We start from the raw sequence: 15933 nt of genomic DNA, 5'->3' as shown, positions 1-15933 counted from the left end.
TGCTCCTGGCTCAGTGATAGGTATTTAATAAATATAAAATGAAAATGTTCCACTAGCCTCATTATAATTCTGACAACTGCCATATTAGTTATCCTTATTAAGGATGCCCTAGCCAAAACTGGTTTGGCTCAGTGGGTAGAGCATCGACCTGTGGACTGAAAAGTCCCAGGTTCAATTCTGGTCAAGAGCATGTACCTTGGTTGCGGGCACATCCCCAGTAAGGGGTGTGCAAGACGCAGCTGATCGATGTCTCTCTCTCATCGATGTTTCTAACTCTCTATCCCTCTCTCTTCTTCTCTGTAAAAAATCAATAAAATATATTTAAAAAAAAAATAATGCCCTGGCTCAGCCCTGGTTGGATAGCTCAGTTGGTTAGAGCATCATCCTGATATGTCAAGGTTTCGGGTTTGAGCCCCTGTCAGAATACATACAAGAATCAACCAGTTAATGCACAAAAAGTGGAACAACAAATCGATGTTTCTCTCCCCCTCCCTTCCTCTCTCTCTAAAATCAATAAAAAATAAAAAGAATGTCCTGAACCTTATGGCTAATTTGCTGATTCCATTTCTTTCCAATTATGCTTGAAAAAAATTATAGCTATGCCTATTCTCACCAGGGATGTTGTGGTTTTATTGAGTTTCTTCATGAAATTACAAACTGGTAGGTTTTAAGAACTGTCTTCTAATGTTGGTATATTTTAAATAATGCTATATAAAGCTTTATCTACATGAGTGTGGAATTCTGAAGGATGTTTTTCCAGGTCTAATAGAGAAAAGGATTGGAGTTTCTCCTTTGAGGCTAGTCAAAGCTGTCTTTACTCACAGTCCCCAAAACTGAAAGGAAAATAAAGTATGTTTGCCCCAAGGGCATTAAAAGAAAACATATGACATTTATCAGGGTGAATAATCCGATGAGACCCATTACCCTGTTGAGTTAAGCAATCTGGTGGGGTAAGAACCTGGCAGAGATCGGAGAAAGAAGTATAGGAGCCAGATTTATCACACCTCTATTGTATAATGGATTTGGCGTGATGATGGTGGGCACTAGAAAAATCAGCCAACACTGATAATTGTCGAAGCTGGGTGATGCATGCGTGAGGTGGAGTGAGGTTTATTATGAGGAGCAGTTCCTCAACTTTGTGAATGTTGGAAAATATTCTTAATAAAAAAGCTGAAAACAAAATCAATTCAACTAATGCTCTGTATAGAAAGAGCCAGAGGCAAATTTTCCCAAAGCCAATGGCGGTTGAGCCTTCCAAGTGCCCACCAATGTGTTCACAAGGTCATTTGTTTTTGCAAACTGTACAAAGTAATGCATTTAACTACCAATAGTTAAGAGAATTCCTCTGCCTACTCCGACTTTCCCTCTCAGATTTCTTTTGTGTTGGATGGCACTGGGGTGGCTGCAGTATTTTGGGACTCCAGCTAAGAAGACATTAAAGTGGGATGGAGTTGGTTTTGGTTTAGTAGAATGTGTTTATGTGATTTGCAGTCACTTCCATGTTTAGTTATTTTAGCAGTCCCGGTTTAGAAATGGCTTCCAGGAATACTGCTACCCACTGTGCTGAGTGCCTTGTAAAGGTATTAAAGGTCAGAGGTCATAGTCCAGTAACAAAGTGCCCTTCGAGCCCCTAGCACCAGAGGCATGTGGGTAGCAGAAGAGAAACAACGTTTGAAATGTAGGGCCCCTGAGACCATCTGTGGAAGATTCCTCTAGTCACCAGGTATGTAAAGTTGCAAACACGGTTTCATTCTTCTCTTTGTCTGACCAACATAGAAACTCTCTCCTATCTGGACTACACCCCAATAGCACTGTGGTGGCGTTCACATTGGAGAACCACCTCTTCCAGAATTTCCTCGCCTGTATGGGGTCCCCATTGTAGTTGTTCACAAGAGGCATTTGCATACAATCTGAAAGGTGTGCGTGAGGCAGCAGGTCAGCATGGGAACCAGGCACTGCAGCCTGTGGCACATGTATGCCTCTTGATCTGTGGGCTCACCCTATTGGCAAGGGGCTGTCAGTGTTGGCTTTCTTTTGAGATTGTTTTGCAGGTCTTGTTACTTTGCATTCATATCTCCTCTTTAAAAAAAAAAATTTTTTTTCAAATAGACTTACGCACTTATTGACATGATTCCTGACCTCAAAAAGTGATCTAAATGAAAGTCTGACACATGCTACAACATGGATGAACAACCTTGAAGACATTATGCTAAGTTAAAAAGGCAGGCACGTGTGCGCATGTGCACGCACGCGTGTATATATATACACACACACACACACACACACACACACAAATATTATATGATTCCACTTATTTGAGCTTCCAGGAATAGTCAAATTCATGGAGACAGGAGAATATGGGTAGCCAGGTGCTGTGGGCTGTTTCTCTGTTTTCCATGTCCATCACGGAAAACGATAGGTTCCTGAGTGGAGGAGCTGGGGATTAAGAAAGAAAGAAAGAGACCAGGAGGCAGAAACAGATTCATCAACTGGGTACTAGGTGGGCGCCACCTCTCTGATGGAGAGGCAGCAAAGGCGACCCCCCAAGCCACGCAGGTTTATTTGTAGGGTCAAAGGAGCTTATTTGCATACTGAACGAGGCCCTAGCATTACTGGATTTACATATCTAGGCCCACCTCTGCTGACACCTGGACAAAGGTACTCTGCCAGTGCCTCGAGCTCAGCTGACAATTTATTATTATTTTTTTATTTTTTAAATATATTTTATTGATTTTGTACATAGAGGAAGGGAGAGAGATAGAGAGCTAGAAACATCGATGAGAGAGAATCATCCATCAGCTGCCTCTTGCACACCCCCTACCGAGGATATGCCTGCAACCAAGGTACATGCCCTTGACCGGAATCGAACCCGGGTCCCCCCAGTTCCCAAGCCGACACTCTATCCATTGAGCCAAACCGGTTTCGGCTCAGCTGACAATTTAAAGAATGTCCTTGTGCCTACTCAGGGGGCCCTCTACAGCCAGGGCCTGAGCGGGGGTAGTCAGGGCCAATGGTTTACTATAACCTTTTAAAACTTAAATAATTTAGATAATTTAAAGCTTAAATAACTTACATAACCATTTAAAGCAGCAATGATTAGGAAAACAAAGCTGCATTATTCTTTTGTTATAAACACCAAAGGTTCTTTATCATAATCTATTTTTTCCTTCTTTTTAGTGTCTGGCTGATGTAGGTTATTTTCACCAAAGTTGAGTCTCAAAGGCTGACGGGCCAGAGTCACTGATTTAAGACTTCAGAATGCTCCACTTAGAAAGAGACACATTAGAAGTTCTGTGGGATGATTTTTCAACAGTGGCACAGATAGAACTGCACTCTGAAATCAGCCATCCCTCCTGCTGCTCCCATACAAAACCCTTCTAGCCTTGCCTCCTGGCAGGAGCTGGCTTTGATAACGTGAGGACTATGTCTGGCCTTCTTGGGGAGAGAGGAGGAGACTGTCTCTCAAATTTAGGCCAAATGCAGAATAACTAGCAGCCACGTTATGGACCTGAGCCTTAGCATTTCTCTGAGGAAGTTAGACCAGCTGATGTGAAAATTCCTTCAGGCTTCCAGATACTGATTTTATAACTAGGACAAGAGACCTGGTGTACGAATATGTGCACAAATGGGGTTCCTGGAGATGCCCTATGGGGATCAGACCCCAGCTAGTGCCCCCAGGCTTGCAGGCCCAGTTCACCTTCCCTCAGCCTGGCAGCCCTGCAGCTCCATCTGGCACCCCGCCGTAGTCTGGAGCCACCTGCTCACCTGCTCCACCATCCCGCTGTGGTCCCACTCTCATTAGGGCCCTTCAGGGCTGGCAGTGCCTCAATTGCCACCTGCTGCCAACACTGTGTTGCCAACATATGCCATGGTCTGTGCCACCCCCTGGTGGTCAGTCCATGTCATAGCAAGTGGTTGAACTCCCAGTCAGACCATTTGCTTATTAGGCTTTTATTATATAGGACTAGAGGCCTGGTGCACAAAATTCATGCACAAGGAGGGGAGGGTGTTCCTCAGCCCAGCCTGCAATCTCTCCAATCTGGGACCCCTTGAGAGATGTCTTACCACCCGTTTAGGCCCTTAACAGGCAGTTGGACATCCCTTTCACAATCCAGGATGACTGGGTCCCAACCGCTCATCTGCCAGCCTGATGACCCCCTAATCACTCAATTGCCAGCTGGTTCAACACCTAACTGCTCCCATGCCAGCCCAATTTTCCCTAACTGCCCTTCCCTGCCAGTCTGGTCACCCTATCTGTCCTCCCTGCAGGCCTGCTCACCCCCAACTGCCTTCCCCTGCTAGCCCAGTAACCCCTAACTGCCCTCTCTTGCCGGCCTGATCACCCCTAACTGCCCTCCCCTGCTGGCCTGATCGCCCCCAACTGCCTCCCCTGCTTGCCTGGTCTTTCCCAATTGTCCTCCTCTGCTGGCTTGGTCACTCCTAATTGCCCTCCTTGCTGGCCTGGTCATCCCTAACTGCCCTCCCCTGCAGCCCTGGTTCCCCCCAACTGCCCTCCCCTGCTGGCCATCTTGTGGTGGCCATCTTGTGCCCACAAGGAGGCAGCCATCTTTGACCACATGGGGGCAGCCATCTTGTGTCTTTGAGTGATGGTCAATTTTCATATCACTATTTTATTAGATAGAATTTTTCTTCAACCTTCACTGCTATAACTGCACTGCAGCTCCCCCTGGTGTCAACAGGTGGAGGGTTCCCTCACGCCCTCTCACTGCTCTTCCAACCCTTCCCCTGATCCACTCTTCCTATTTTATTTTTTTTTTTATATAAAAGTAGATGTTGCCGAGAACAGTTTGGCTCAGTGGATAGAGCGTCGGCTTGGGGACTTAAGGGTCCCGGATTCGATTCCGGTCAGGGGCATGTAACTTGGTTGCGGGCACATCCCCAGTAGGGGGTGTGCAGGAGGCGGCTGATCGATGACTCTCTCTCATCGATGTTTCTAACTCTCTATCTCTCTCCCTTCTTCTCTGTACAAAATCAATAAAATATATTTTTTTTAAAAAAGAGAGACAGAGAGAGGAAGGAAGGAAGGAAGGAAGGAAGGAAGGAAGGAAGGAAGGAAGGAAGGAAGGAAGGAAGGAAGGAAGGAAGAAGAAAAGAAAGGAAAATCATGTGAACAGTAAGGCAAAGAAAAGAGAAACCACATTTCACCTTCATAAAGCTGTGTGTCCTGACCTCAGTGTGACCCAGAACACCCCTTGCTCGATCTTTATGTGTAGGGAGTGGGATGCCATCTGCATGTGGCATCGTTGTGGCTGCTGAGTTCTGTCCCTGTGCCATATCCCATATCGGATTAAAAACTCCCAAAGTCCCAGTGACTTGCGCAGTTGACAGTCTTCCCAGCCTCCATGGACATGAGACTTGATAAGATATGTAATGTTGAACCCTATAATGAGGCTAGTTGTTTAAGACCCTCTGGGTGTTGTGGAATAATCTCTAACGCACCAGACAAGAAAATTGTTAACCAGCCTTATTGCTGACAATTTCCTATTACCACGGTAGGGCAGACATGATTTGAGGATTATCCAGGCACTGACAAATCCCCTGGGCCCTGACAATCTCATTTACAAAAGAATCAAATCTGTTTATTACTGATAATAGATGGCATGCCCTCAGGTTTGCTGGTACGTAACATGTGCATCGCTTTTTATTTTTTCTTTTAGCAACAGGAGCCAGACGTGGATTCATCCTGATAAACTTGGCCTTTGGGACTAGGCGATCTGATTGCTCTGAGCTGTTACTTAATCCTTGTTTGTTAAACCTTTGCACCCGTGCCCATAATGGCAGAACAGCCTTGATCCAGGATGCCAAATGGCCCATCTACAAAAGAACCCCATAATTGTTTACGTGCCTGAGATTCTCTCGTTACTTTTCCTCCTTTGTATTTGTTGCTCTAAGAATTAGTGAAAGAAAAGGACAGAGCAAATCTTAAACTTGTTACTGTGGTAAGCCAAACTCCCTGAATGCAAACTCCATGTTTTCATTCATCTTTGTATTCCCAGCCACAGGAATAGTAGCTAATACCCAGTAAATTCTTAAGCCAGTTGTAGGACTGCCTTGTTCATAAACTATCATAATTTCTCTGTTAAAATGTTCTCAGATATCTACATTTTAGTTGACTACATTTGGAAACACAACGATTAATTTACATTAGACCTATCAACCCTTTTTATTTATAAGAATTAAAATGCTACCTGCCGAATTCCAAAACTATGCATATTGTTAGTATTGAGTCTTATCCATAATATTATAAGGAATATGATTATTTTTTTAAGTATCACTGCAGAAGAAAAAAAATCCTAAGCATAAGCTAGTATCTTACTTAGCAAGACCTTGGTCTTTCTACTTCCCTCTAAGTTGCACATGAAATTCTGATACACAAGCCCAGACTCAGGCAACTCTGGACACCTCTGCACTTGGTGCAACTAGAGGGAGGGATCCCTTAGGACCAGCCAGGGGGAGAAGGCAATCTCTGGAGTCCAAACTCATCCCTTCCCAACTCCAATTCTCTCCTTTCAAATTTTCTGCCTCATGAGACAGTGCAACTGGCCATATAATTTTGAGTGTTTAAAAGGCCCCTACTGAAGGTTTTGTCATTAGTTTCCTGAAAATTAGAGGAGTTTTAGAATTCCTCATATGCAAAGGCCAAACTTAAATCTCTCTCCCTCTTTTTTAAAAATCCCATTTAGTATTATATAGGTAGTAATATGTGTTCATTATGGAAAAACTGAAGTATATGAAAAATCAACAGGAGAATGGGGGAGAGTTAACACTCAAAGGTAATTGTTAATATTCTGATATCTTCCTTATAGATATATTCTTATGCTTTTTTCTATTGTATAGGTATCTATTTTTCTGGCAGGTGTATGTATTTTTCTCTGAATTAGAAGACAAATCCAAGGAGGGTTTCTATGTAAGCTGTGGGAATGAGTTCAGAGTATTAGGATATTAGTTACTTCTAATTCAGACATTTTCACTCTGGTAAACTTCAAAAAGTCTTTTTCACACAAACTTTTTATAGGAATACAGCTGGAAAATGTTCCCATTGTCATGCAGTCCTAAGCTTAAAGTTTGCAAAATCTAGTTTTTGCTGCTTCTTTTTCGAAGCCTTTTAATTTAACTTATTGACCCAAGTATTTTTGCTGCATCCACTGCTAGGATCAAATCATTATACTTATCAAAAGCATTCCTTTAACCTGAGGTCAAACAAATGTGAAATATGAGGAAGGTATAAATAGACTGAAATCTAGATCAACCTGATGTACTTTATCTAAATTTTTATAACTTTGAAGTGCGCTGAATACAGAAAAAATACAGAGCTTTTATTTTCCAGCCCAGCCATACACACACAGAAAGAATAAAAGAACTATCTCTTCTTATTTCTGTAGTCAACCTCTCAATCCACAAAAAGAAAGTGGGAGAGGATTCAAGTCTATCCAGCAAAAATAAACTGTTGCCATTGTTTACTGAGAAAAATAATTCCTTGAGATCCCTCCCACCTCAACCCAAGAAACTGTTTTAAAAAATCATAAGGAGGTCTCTGGGTTAGTGTATTTCCTAGAGGAAATTTTGTTTAACATTTGTTTATTTTGTAAAAACTACCAATAACAAGTGGGGCCATTAAAATTTTTTTCCTCTTATTTTATGTGGTGGGAAAGCAGTTAGACTACAGTGAATTGTTTAAAATTACCCCGTCTTGTCCCGTTTGTGTAAGGTTCCCACGGTTCATGAACTATATCCCAGATGAATAGGCCAAAGTGAGGGGCTTGGGTTGGATGAATGGAGTGAGACCAGATCATGGAAGACTTTGAAATACAGGCAGTGGAGACTTAGACTTGACGATTTGTGGTAGATTATGTTGATGACTCCAGTTCTTTCTCTCTTTAGCCTCACCCTTCCTTCCATAGGCTAAGTGTTGTAGAATACATTTCCTTGTCCCTCGTCTTGGAGCTTGGCCAATGACTATGTGTCAGTTCCAGCTCTAGGCCTTAAGAGGCCTCACATGTTTGTCATCACCATGAGACAAGCAAAGCCCACCTCAGTGAGGAGGAGGAGAGACCTGTGAAGCAGGGCAGCCAGCCCAGATCAGCCGAACCTCAGCAGGCCCACACACATTGGCCAACAATAAGTAGCCATGTTTTAAGCCCCTGAATTTTGGAGTGCTTTGCTATGCTGCATTATTGTGGTAATACAAATTGATACACTTATTCAAGCAGAAAGGATCATGACTTAAAAAAAAAAAAGAAATACTGTATTTTAAAAAAATGTAACAAACTCATAGAAACAATAGAATGGCTATCAGAGAGGAAAAGGTGAGGGGGAGAATGAAGAGGATAAAGGGGGTCAAATATATAGTGACAAAAGGAGACTGGAGCCCTGACTGGTGTGGCTCAGTGAATAAAGTGTCAGCCTGCAGACTGAAGGGTCCCAGGTTTGATTCCAGTCAAGGGCATCTACCTTGGTTGCAGGCACATCCCCTATCCCTTTCCCTTCCTCTCTGTAAAAATTCAATAAAATGGTTTAAAATATATATATATATATATATATATATATATATATATATATAATTGATTTTACACAGAGAGGAATTGAGAGGAATAGAGAGTTAGAAACGTCGATGAGAGAAAAACATCGACCAGTTGCCTCTTGCACAACCCCCTCCGGGGATGTGCCCGCAACCAAGGTACATGCCCTTGACTGGAATCGAACCCGGGACCTTTTAGTCCGCAGACCGATGCTCAATCCCCTAAGCCAAACCGATTTCGGCAATAAAATGTATTTTTAAAAAAAGCATACTGGACTTTGGGTGGTGAGCACACAATGGAATATACAGATGTTGTATTGTAAGTTGTACACCTGAAATTTATATAATGTTATTAACCATAAATTTAATATTTTATATAATGTTATTAACCATAAATTTAATATTTTAAAAAATGGAATCCTGTACTTTAGGGAGTTTAATGTGTAGATGCGTACAGGGTGGATTAAGGTGGGAACAGATAATCCAGTTGTCAGGTGTTCAACAGGTGAGCAGACAGTAGGAATAAAAGGAACAGAAAGAAGAGGGAAGAGATTGAAAAAGTATTGGCCATGAGGATGAAAGAAAATGCTGAAACAATGGAAGAGGATGCAAGCTTTCACACCAGGGAAACCCAAGAAATGGCAATAACTTTCAGGGACTTCAAACCTTAGACATGATTTTAGGAAAAATGATGATCTTCCTTTGCACTGTGGTGGGTTTGAAGATGCAGCAGTACAATCAAATGGCAGTGTTGTGGTGGAGCAGAAAGAGCTCCAGCTTTAACAGACAGATCAGGTTGCTAATCCTGGCTTGGACTATTGCAGGTTGTAGGGCTTTTCCAAGTTATTTAAACTCTCTGAGCTTTAGTGTCCTCTCTTGCAACAGCTCTCAGGGTTGTGAGGACTGTGGCAACATATGGCAGGTGTGGGGGACATGTGGGTGTTTGGTCTGCCCAGCAATGTTCCCATGGGAAATGCCCTTTTGGGAGTTGATGAAACTGACAGTCACATGACCAACTTCTCTGCCACATGATTCATCCAGGCAAGGCCTATGAACCAATCGGACAATAAGCGTCCATTTTGGGGAGATGAATATGACTGGTGAGAAAAGGGTCTCTTTTGATGTCAAAAGCAGTAAGCACACTATAAACCTGATAGTATTACCATCTAGGCAGCTTTGGGGAGAGAGAGATCCTGAGGATACAGGTAACAGAAAAAAGCAGAGATGAGAAATGTAGAAAGAGAAAGGGAGAGAGAGGATCCTAACGATGTTGTTTTAAGCCCTAGAGCAAACGGAGTCACCTTTGGACTTTTTAGCAATATGAGTCAATATGTGTGTGTGTATATGTAGCTTGAGTTGGGTTTTTGGCTCAGGAATCCAAGAATCCTAATTCTGCAGGAATTCACCACACAGCTGACCAACCAGGGACTGGCTATGGCAAGGCTCCACCCATGGGGGGGAGCTCCATACTGACACAGTCCAATGGATACTCAATTGGACCTCTGTAGGCTCTTTTCAATGTGAGACAAAGAGGAACTTGATATTGGCAGCCATTACTGAAATAAAACGACAAGGGAAGCCAATATGCAAGATCCATCAAGGCAATCAGATGCAGGGGTAAGCAGGGGCATCGAGGAAAAGCAGAAATAGTGATAGAAGAAGCAGAGATGCAGCAAAGCTCTGCCACGGGTGAGAGGCGTGCCTAGAGCCAGGAGGGAAGGACACCAAGGCTGGGCCGCTGGAGAGACTGGGGTGACTGCTTATAGTGAAGGATGTTCCAAAACTCCATGGAGCCTGGATGTTGAGATGATTTCCTTTCCTTCTTACTTCTCATTACATCTCCTCTCATTCTCATTCTTTCTTTCTCTCTCCTCTCCTCTCCTCTCCTCTTCTCTTCTCTTCTCTTCTCTTCCTCTTCTCTTCTCTCCTCTCCTCTCCTCTCCTCTCTTCTCCTCTCTTCTCTTCTCTTCTCTTCTCTTCTCTTCTCTTCTCTTCTCTTCTCTTCTCTTCTCTTCTCTTCTCTCCTCCTCCTTTTTGCTCCTCTCCTCTCCTTTCCTCCCCCCTCCCCTTCCTTCCCCACTCCCTCCTCTCTCTCACATACACACACAGACCACCTTCTCTGCCACATACTCCTTTATACTGTCTCTTCCCGATTGCAGTAAGAGATGCTTGTCCTCATTGTTTCTTTACAATAACTGCTGTCACCTGAAGAAACCTGAAAGGGCCTTGACTCCTACAACTGAAGGATTGTAACCAATCTCTCATCAGAGCTGCACACCATCTAGATCCATCTACCAAACTGACTATAGGCTACCTTTTCCTGGGTGTCTGCTGAAAACACACACACACACACACACACACACACACACACACACACACACACCCATAGAGCAGGGAAATGAGGATGAGCCAGGATGGGACACACAGAAGCAGCAGCTGGAAAGGCAGATAGGTGCTGTAAGACAGTGCATGGCCACAAATGGCAATACATTCAAATTTTCTTCTCAAACATCAGTGGGCATCAGAATCACCTCCGGTGGTTTGTTAGAACTCAGAGAGCTGGGCCCACCGAGGAGTTTCTGACCCAGTAGGTCTGGGGCAGGGGAGGGGAGGAACCTAAGGATCTGCATTTTAAATACGTTCTCAGGCGATGATGGCACTGCTGGTTTGGGAACCACACCGAGCGCCATCAGATTTTTAAAAAGGAGCGAGTGGCTAAGAAAATCAGATACCTCAGAGGCTTGGCACAAAGTAGTGAACAGATTGAGAAATTGTCTATGTTGTCAACCCAGAGAGCAATTTCCAGAGAATAGCAGATTTTGCTGCTTCCTATGCCTTGAAAAATTACAAAAAAAAAAAAAAAAAAAAAAAAAAAGTTATTTCTGTCCCCTGGGAATACCCCATTGTCACCTTCAGAATCCTGCACTTTCACCCAAAACCCACCTCAGGTTAAAGGCATTCAGTACAATAAGGGCATTTGTGGCCTGAATCCACATTTCAGTAAAACGGAAACTAAACATAATCAAAGTCACTGAAAGGTGGTTACAAGAGCTATTATTTATTTGTTCATCACCTAGTTTAGAGGCTCCCAGAGCTGAGGAAGTGAAGGCTCCAGAGCTCCCTCCAGTGGATATTTTTATTTCAATTCTTGTACCCATCATTTACTGACGATGGGCCATTACTGGTTGCCTGCTGTGTGTTTCCTAGGGCTACCTTAACAAATTACCACAAGTGAGGCACCTTAAAAAATAGAAATTTGTTTTCTCAGAGTTTTGGAGGCTAGATGTCTAAAAGCAAGGATCCACAGGCCCTGCTCCCTCTGAAACCTGTAGGGGAGGTCCTTCCTTGCCTCTGCCCATCCTTGACATTCTTGGCTTACAGCTGCACCACTCCAATCTCTGCTTTAGTCATCACATGCCTCTCTCCATCTTCATATGCTGTTCACCTCTTCTTATAAGACACCGGCCATTGAATTAGGGGCCACTCTACACTCATCTTAACTCATTACATCTGCGACCCTCCTATTTTCAAATAAGGTCACATTCTAGAGGTGCTAGAAGTTAGAACTTCCATGTACCTTTTGTGGGGAGCACACAATTAACCCATACTACCTACTCAGAACCCTTTATCCCTTTCTCTTTCCTAATGAAACCCAGATTTTTCCAAAAGCACATTTATTTTTTTCAAGGTTTTTAATAAAAGTTTATAAGATTACTTTATTCCTGATTCTTCTCAATTGTTACTTCCTTGTATTTACCGCCCCCCCCCTTTTTTTTTCTACTTGGTGAGATTTGGCTTTATATTCAAGAACTTTTTGCGGTCTTTGTCCCTCTCTAGTCTAGTGATAACCATCTTGCTGGGGTGAATGCCCACATAAACAGCTGCACCATTAGCTTTCTCCTGTTGTACTTGTTAATGGACATGACCTATTTCTTCCTGTAGATCTGGATTACATTGCCAGTTTGATGCCCTTTGTAATGTCCTTACACATCCTGAACTTCATCATCCTTTCAAATGGGCATGGGTTGAACACTGTACTTCTGTCTCAGCTCTTTGGAAAAAGGAGAAGACATATTCTTCCTGCGAATATGGGAAGGTGCATTGAAATGCTTTTTATGGTTCTTGCTCTGGTCAGAAGTCACAAAGGGATTGAACTTCACTTAAACCAGTGGTACTTCTACACTGGCCGAAAAAGGGAAGAGCCAAAAGCATATTAATTAATACATCTATGGGGAAAATATCCAAGCTGAGATTTGGAAAACCCTGCCTATGTGGCAATGGCTTGTCCCAATAAGTCAACGAGAGGTGCTTGGGGTAACTTAAAGAATATGCTCTTCAAGAGCTATGGGGAATCCAGGCAAAGCATGAAGCCTTTAACAGATGGGGACATCAACCCTGGCAGGGTTGACTGGAGTGTCATCCGATACACCAAAAGGCTGTGGATTCAATTCTTGGTCAGGACACATACCTAAGTTGTGGGTTCAATCCCTAGTTGGGATACGTAAGGGAGACAACTGATTGATGTTTCTCTCTCTCTCTCTCAGAAATCAATAGCAAAACATATCATTGGATTAAAAAATAAAAAGGTGGGGACATCAGAAGGCCATGTATAGTAATGACACTCCTCAGATCATTCCTGGCTCTTATTCCCATTAGATTGTGAAGACTGGCCTTAAAAAAAAAAAAAATCTATCTTAGCTCTTACCATAAAGCATAACATATAATCAGGACTCAAATTGAATAAATGTTTCAAATATTGTTAAAAATGTTTATTTTGCTAAATCCTTTTTCATGCCTCAATGTGAATTGTAAGCTGCCTATTCCATAGAATGATCATAAAATAAGGAGGGGTGAGGAAGGTCTGTACTAAAGGAGAATATTTTTGGCTTCCCAACTTGGAATCAAGAAAGAAGATGCAAGGACAATTATGTGATACTATAATCTATAAAAAAAAAAAATGCTAAAAAAAAATGTCAAAAAATAAAAAAACAAGGAAACTTTGATAAACTGCCAAAACAAAGAAAAACCAAAGGAGGTTTTATGAGGTAATATAATGTTGTATCCTTTTTTTTTAAAAAATATATTTTATTGATTTTGTACAGAGAGGAAGGGAGAGAGATAGCAAGTTAGAAACATCGAGGAGAGAGAGTCATTGATCAGCTGCCTCTTGCACACCCCCTACTGGGGATGTGCCTGCAACCAAGGTACATGCCCTTGACCGGAATCGAACCCGGGACCCTTCAGTCCCCAAGCCGACGCTCTATCCACTGAGCCAAACCGGTTTCGGCTAATATTGTATCCTTAATGGTATACAGAACAGAAATAAAAAAGGAAATCTGAATAAAGCAAAAAAAGAAAAAAAGAAAGAGGATGCAGACTTTAAGGGGGCAAGCTGGGACTAGGTTCAGAGTTTTGGCCACAGTAGATTAAATAAGACAAAGTGGCAAAATGCTGGACTGTAGGTAAAGGGTCTGTTCTCCCTTAAGGCACCAAGTAATAAAGGGTTCCAGGGATGTAGATGCAGATCAAGTGGGGCCCACATGGCCTTGGAAGGAGGCCAGCTAATAAGATGACTTCAGCTCAGCCCAGGAAAGACAGACTGGACCAGACCCACAGGGGTCTAAGTTCAGGTACAGTTATGGATTAGTGACAGGTTCCTTCCCATTCATCCCTGGCCCGCAAAGTTGTATGTCTAGGGGTACAGGGTCTTGTAAGGGGACGTGCACCTTTGACTGTGTTTGATTGAACTAGTTTAGATAGAAGTAAACTTGTAGAAAATGGACAGTCATACAAACATTTCTTCTCTCTAGCAACATCAATGAGTCCTGTTCATAGCAATGCAAAAGAATTTAGTCTGGTAGAGAATATAAACCTAAGTCTAAATCTCATTTGACCTGGTTTGAACATCTTACTGGTTCTTCCATTAATTTATGAGTTAAATAAAATCTTTCACCTGTAAGCACTTTATATTTGTGAAATATATGATTTACCCTTTCAGAATACTCTACTTTAACAGGCAAAGAGGGAGTTGTGGGTGCCTGAAGTCTCAAAGGTTAAACAGATGTAGATAACTATGGGGAAAAGCAATGTCAGCTCAGGATGAGAAAGCAGCCTGTTGGGGAAAGAAATTCGGGAGAGGTGAAGTCTGTCATTGGACCTTTCCTATTCTCTATACATCTCCTCTTCTAGAGCTCCCACCAGGATCTAAACTCACCCCCTCCCCAACGCCCAAAATCCCTTCTTCCTTTCCCCCAGGACTGCTGCGCGCCCACAGACTGAGAGTGCTGGGAGTGCCCTCCTACCACACCCTTGGGCACCCCACCCACTTGGATCTCTCACTCTCAGTGCTTGTGGGGTGCTCACAGACTCCTGCAGCTTTGGCATCCTGCCCTGCTCAGTACACACACAGAAATAAAAGGCACAAACCAAGGGCGACACTATGAGCATCACTTCAGTCAAGAGGCCACTTCACTTTTTCAGAGCAAGTAGCACAGTGGAATGGCGACGAGTCAGGCTTCACACCAAGTCAGTGTTCTCCCTTTACCTCTCCACATTCCGTCTCAATGACAGTTGCCATTCAACTGCCACATCCTCTCCTATATTTGATTCATATTTTCTGTTCATTAGGAAACCAGTAGATCTAGGCTCCTCAACCATTAGGGCCCAGTCAATGAATATTGGTCAACCTCCAATTGATTTCCACAGTCATCCCTTGGGTTGACTGGAAGGGACTTGGCTTGCCTCCTCCCACACAACCAGCATCTCAAACCCTCAAAATGAACCACAGATCAGCTCATTGCCCGTGAGCATTGTTAAGAACCACTCTTAACAATGCTCACCTCCTCTCCATCCCATAGTGGTCACAATATGGCTTTAAGAAAATAAAGACTACTATATTACTCTTTAAAATGCATATATAGAACATCTGGTAAAATCAGGGTAAATAATGCAAATGTCAAACCATAATACAGGGTGGAGCAAAAGTATGTTGACAGTTGTGAGTACATGAAACAGTTTTATTCTTGTTTTATCATTATTGTACTAAAGGCATGAAGATTTGTGCAAGAATGAGCCTCCCTTCCCCTGGCTGCTAGAGCCGTCTTTCAGCCTTGCCACGCTGCCCAGAGGCTGGAGCGGTGTGGAATGCCTGCACCGTTGCCATGGCTATGATGCAAGCGTCCTGCCCCCAACCGCTCAGCGCCTGTGTATGCAAATTAATCCACCATCTTTGATGGGCTAATTTGTGTACTCATTCATGATTGGCTGGTAGGTGTCATGAAGGTATGGTCAATCTTTCTCTTGTATTAGTGTAGATTATCTTCCATACGAACAACTGTAAACCTACTTTTGCCCCACCCTGTTTTTATGCAACTAGAACATTGGTAGGATCAGAG

The 15933-nt window shown here is 42.9% G+C and overlaps 1 pseudogene; it reads right to left on the bottom strand.

Annotated features, from left to right (window-relative positions):
* Positions 1 to 10652: 10652 nt before the first annotated feature.
* LOC118729691 lies at positions 10653 to 15093 on the bottom strand (annotated as a pseudogene).
* Positions 15094 to 15933: the final 840 nt, after the last annotated feature.

The sequence above is a fragment of the Pipistrellus kuhlii genome, unplaced genomic scaffold, assembly GCF_014108245.1.
Source record: "Pipistrellus kuhlii isolate mPipKuh1 unplaced genomic scaffold, mPipKuh1.p scaffold_m20_p_3, whole genome shotgun sequence".
Taxonomy (NCBI): Eukaryota; Metazoa; Chordata; class Mammalia; order Chiroptera; family Vespertilionidae; genus Pipistrellus; species Pipistrellus kuhlii.
The sequence above is the reverse complement of the archived record's forward strand: the minus strand, read 5'-3'. Positions and strand labels throughout refer to the sequence as shown.